Genomic DNA, 5,637 nt, shown 5'->3' on the forward strand with positions numbered 1-5,637 from the left:
TGCTGTTTGCCTTCAATGGGGCTGGATGATACTGCCAAGAAGAGAGACTGGCCCAAGTGTCACACCCAGCAGGGGAGGGGTGTAATAGGGTTCAGTTAGTTGATTCCTATTCCACAGGCTGCTCCTGGGTATGAAATGTTATTAAATGCTAAAGCAAGCTGGGTGACTTACATGTTTCATATAATTTGTAGGGCAGAGTTTCTCTTCTAGTCATTTTCTAGTAATAGATAATGTTGTCAGTATGGTACTTAAAAAAAAAAAAAAAAAAAAAAGGGAAAACAGCAGTTTGGAAATCTGGTTCATGTAGCTATCAACTCCAAAATGCAGTAGCACTTAGTCATTTCACCAAGTTATAAATTACTCTAATTAAAAAAGGGGGGAAAAACCTTTATCTGGTATGAAGTATGAGAAACCACTTAACCCTTAGCACTAGGACTAGCTTGGCACAGAGAATTGGTTTTTACTAAGTCCTAAGAAGCACCCCTTGATCCTGTTTTACAATCTCTAAAGCATACAAGAATAAAGTAGAAAAACTTTTTAATGAATAATTGTTTAAAGGGGAAGAGGTTAAACACCATATTTTAAAAAATACCAATGTCTTTATTTGTTACAAATAAGGCTTAGATTTCTAACACTGAAGGATTTTTAAAACTGTACTTTACATTTCAATATTTAGGTTAATTATGCTCTGGTTCAAGCAGGAATTATTTCAGGGACGTTCTGTGGCCTGTGTTATACAGGAGGTCAGACTAGATGATCACAATGATCCCTTCTGGCTTTGAAATGTAGGAATCTATAGTTATTTGTTCTTTGCATTTCTCTTCGCTCAGACAGAGAAAATAGATCAGTCAGTAAAGCTGTTGGAACAGCAAAAATACGGATTTGTGAATATTTTCTTGATAAAAGATGAGGTTCATTAGGATTTGAGGGGGTAATATTACTCCTTCAAGAGTATTCAGATAGCTACGGGAGTATTTGTGAAACTGTTTGGCAGTCCTGAAAGTTTTATGGATTTTAGTGAAAACTTTTATTTGGCTGAAAATACAACCTAGAAAGTTCCCTACTTGTGAGTTCCTCTTCACTATTCTCCTGTTTTCAGTCCACTAATAAGAGTGCAGCAATAACAACACGTGACAGTTGGTGACTAACCTATAGGCTGAAAATGACAATCCACACATTTAAACAGGTTTCAGAGGGGTAGCCGTGTTAGTCTGTATCAGCAAAAACAATGAGAAGTCCTTGTGGCACCTTAGAGACTAACAAATTTATTTGGGCATAAGCTTTCGTGGGCTAGAACCCACTTCATCAGATGCATGAAGTGGAAAATACAGTAGCAGGTATAAATACACACTACATGAAAAGATGGGAGTTGCCTTACTAAGTGGGGGGTCAGTCTAATGAGACAATTCAATTAACAGTAGTATACCAAGGGAGGAAAACTTATTTCCCCATACTAATTTCCCCCTACTGTTACTCACACGTTGTAGCCCACGAAAGCTTATGCTCTAATAAATTTGTTAGTCTCTAAGGTGCCACAAGTACTCCTGTTCTTTTTGCGGATACAGACTAACACGGCTGCTACTCTGAAATCTGAAACCTCACACGTTCTTGCCAACTGTTTGAAATAGGCCACTCTCATTACCACTACAAAAGTGATTTTTCCTCCGTTGGTATTCTACTGTTAATTGAATTGTCTCATTAGACTGACCCCCAACATTTAAAGAAAGTCTGGATCAGCTCACCGATGTGGCTAACATCAGCCCTGACCATACAATTAGATCTGCATGGATGCACTGCTGCTCCTGCATGAAGCCCTGTTGCAGGATTTGAAACAAGTGGTTTGAGTATCTGTACTACTTCAGTTTATATTTTGATACCAGTCCATTATACTTCCAGGGTCTCATGCTTTATAACAATTCTGCAATGGCTGGCTTGCAATTACATCAAAGGAATGGGTTTCCCTGTTGCCCTATGTAACGTTTTAAACACACACCTACAAAAACCCTTTAGGAATTGTTTTTGTTGGTCTCTGACTTGGTAAAAAACTTGTTGTTTTTCTTTTATTCAAAATTTGCATTTTGGACCAAATTAACACTTCTGAGTGTCCCCTTAAACAATCTATTTGGGAGAAAGTGGAGTTAGGCTTAATGCTTGATTTGAACCACTGAAATTGTAACACTGATAAAAGATCAGTAATATCACATGGCACTGAATGAGCCCTCAGCATTTGGCTGACCAAGAGCAGAATATTTCTTAACCAAATAATGCCCATTTAAAAAACTAGATGATTCCTCTTACTCTGCACAGTGCAGCAGCTGTTCAAGTTGAGCTCCTCAGACACAAAGGCATTGATCCAGCAAAACACTTAACCATGTGCTAAGCTTTAACCTATGCATGTGTGCCTAAAACTGAGTATGCCTTTAAGCCTTTTACAGAATCAAGACCAAAGCAGCAGAATCAGCAAGAAAATAGAAAAGCTCTTATTGCGCTGCAGAGTGTTATTTAACTAATCTAATATGGAATATTATGTAGAAAGTTATTTCCATTAATATCCATTGCTTCTCTGCAAACTCTTTAAAGCTTAGAGGAAATAAAGCTTAAAAGCTGACCACTTTATAAAGTGCTGCTGATCAAGTTTGCAAAAATTATTGTAGTAAATAATGAGCCCTGGTCAAAGTGATCCAGATTGCTCGGTAAGCTGGGGACAATCAAAAATGCATTTAAGCCATAGGAATGGTAGGGATAGGATACAGAGGGACCTAGACAAATTTGAGGATTGGGCCAAAAGAAATCTGATGAGGTTCAACAAGGACAAGTGCAGAATCCTGCACTTAGGATGGAAGAATCCCATGCACTGCTACAGACTAGGGACCGAATGGCTAGGCAGCAGTTCTGCAGAAAAGGACCTAGGGGTTACAGTGGACGAGAAGCTGGATATGAGTCCTGTTTCCTCAGAATTATGAGTACCAAACTACCCACCAGTATATTTCTTTATATTTTTAACAGGGAAGATATCACCAATGTCAAAATCCTCAACACAAATGGAGAGAAATGCTATTGTTTGATGGATAAACACAAACCACGGCTCCCTGAAAACACACCGCTATTTAATCTAAGTAATATAAAGCCACTATCATGGAAGTATCTAAGTGTTTCCTATTTAAAAAACAGAAATAATATCTCTTTCCATTCTCAGTCTGTAGAAGTAATTTCTTGATTAGCACTTCCCCCAACAATCTGAAGGAGAGTCGGAGATTTAAGTCTCAAAGGAACCATTAGATAATCTAGTCTGACTTCCTACATTATACAGACCATGTAATTTCATCCAGTTATTCTGCATTGAGCCCAGTAACGTGGGTTTGGCTAAAGCATCTCTCCCAGAAAGGTATCCAGTTTTGATTTGAAGACATTGTGAGTTGGAGAATCCACCACTTCCCTTGGGAGCTTGTTCCAATATTGTCACCTTCACTGTGAAAAAATTGTGCCTTATTTCTAATTTGAATTTGTCTGGCTTTAACTTCCAGCCACTGGTGCTTGTTATGGCTGCGTTTGTTGGCCTACAGTGCCCTTTAGCCCCCTTAGATGCTATGCAGGAGGGTTCTTCCATCTGCTTCTCACTTCGTACCAGCATCACTCCCAGCTTGCCTGAGCTCGTTTTTAGTCAGCTGCTCTTTGCCCAGGTGCTAGCCTCAGGGAGGGTGTCAAATAGCTCCCTAGAGGCTTCCTTTAGATGCTGAATAAGAACAGGGACAGAACTGACCCTGGTGGGACTCCACAGGTGAGGGTTCTGGAAGAACAGCTGACCTTAATTAGTCTCTGGACTGGGTTTGAGAGGAAGGACTTAAATCACTTCAGGTTGTTTCCAGCCTCTGGAAGCTGGGACCTGTAGCTGTCAGCAGTGCCTTGTCATAGGACACTTCATGCATTTGAGACCCAAATTTAGCATTGCAGCATATCAACATGAGGCAATATGACCTAGTGGATAGAGCACTGGGGGTATGGGGAGATCTGGATCCTATTCCTGGCTCTGGTACTGGCCTGCTGGGTGACCTTGGGCACATTATGTCACCTGCCCCTGCCTCAGTTTCCCAACAATCAAACTGACCTCCTTTGTAAAGTTCTTTGGAATCTACTGCTGAACATTTTTATAGAACAGCTGGGTAGTATTATCTTGCTTCCACTGAAGTCAGTGGAAGTTGCCATTGACTTCAATGACAGCAGGAACGGTCTGTTTTATTCCTGAGAAATATTGATAATGGATATGACATCCTGACGCTGCAGTTCCAGAAAATGTTTATTCACATTAAGGAAAAGAAGCTCCTGACGTTTCAAGCCTCGTCCTCTGTTACTGTTTGTTGGATACCTAGAGCTTTGTCAAACATTAAAAGAGGTCACTGCCCTGTATTTTCCTGGGTTAGAACTGTTCAGACAGAACAAAAGCATAGGCAGAGAAGTATCGCAAAGCTGCTGGGAGAGATCCAGCAAGCTGTTCACCAGAGATAACGCCTCCGATTCTCATTTACATAAGGGCCACTTTGCAACATTCTAGTCATAGAAAGGGGCCTGAAAATGGATGCAAATACAACTGACTCCCACATTAAGGCCCCTTCACATTGCCAGAGCAGCGTAAAGTGGGTTGAGTGTAAACGAGAATCAGGTCTAAAGTCTAGCATGCACTTTGCCATGAGTGCTCATGCAAAATTACAGGCTTATGTTTCCTTTGTTACTGTACCAGTTAGTTCCCCACCACGCCTCCGTGCTGAGTCTTATCTGAACTCTTCAGTTGGGTGTGACAGGGAAACTCCTGATGTCGTCGTCAGTGGAAAGCGTCCTCGTCAAGTCCTGTTCTGAAACAGGCAGTGAAAATCACGGCCAAGAAGCAGCAGACGGGTCTGCAAAAAGCTGTGGATGGAGGAGTGCTTTTAAGTATTGTGAAATATGACACACAATGAATCATAGAAATTAAGGGTGGAAAAAACCTATCCGGTCTTCCAGCCCACCTCCCTCCCAATGCAAGATTGTCCCTTTTACTACAGAATTAAGTTTGGGGATGGAGAGCTGTTGATCTCGGAGGATTAGAGGCAAAGGAAAATACTTGCGAGAAGCAATGTGACTTAGTGAACTCAGCCCAGGCAGGGCCGGCTCTAGGTTTTTTGCCGCCCCAAGCAAAAAAAATTTTGGCTGCCCCCCATCCCAGCCCTGGGCTCCTCGCCGGACCCCCCTGCTGCCCCAGCCCTGGGCTCTTCCCCCCCACCCACACCCCCTGACACCTCAGCTCTGGGCTCCCTCATTCCCCCCCACCATTGCCCCACACATACACCTCCTGCTGCCCCAGCTCTGGGCTCTCTGCCCCCCCACGTGCACCCTCCTTCTGCCGCAGCCCTGGGTCACTGGTAACTCGCTCCCACGGCAGGTCATTCAGCAGGAATTTTAGATGTGCACAGAACACAGACAGGATTGGTTCCCATATGGTTACAGAACTGCAGTAAAGTGGAACAATTTTCAGCTTGTGTGATTGGAGGATATCTGGATGCATATTATAAGACTGTCCTACATAAATGAAGAAAAGTTGAGGTGCCTTTATTATTCTTTTGTTCCTCTCTTTCTTTCTATGGGGAATTTGCCAATGCAATATCA

This window comes from Terrapene carolina, unplaced genomic scaffold (assembly GCF_002925995.2).
Source record: "Terrapene carolina triunguis isolate 2854851 unplaced genomic scaffold, T_m_triunguis-2.0 Scaffold42, whole genome shotgun sequence".
Taxonomy (NCBI): domain Eukaryota; kingdom Metazoa; phylum Chordata; order Testudines; family Emydidae; genus Terrapene; species Terrapene triunguis.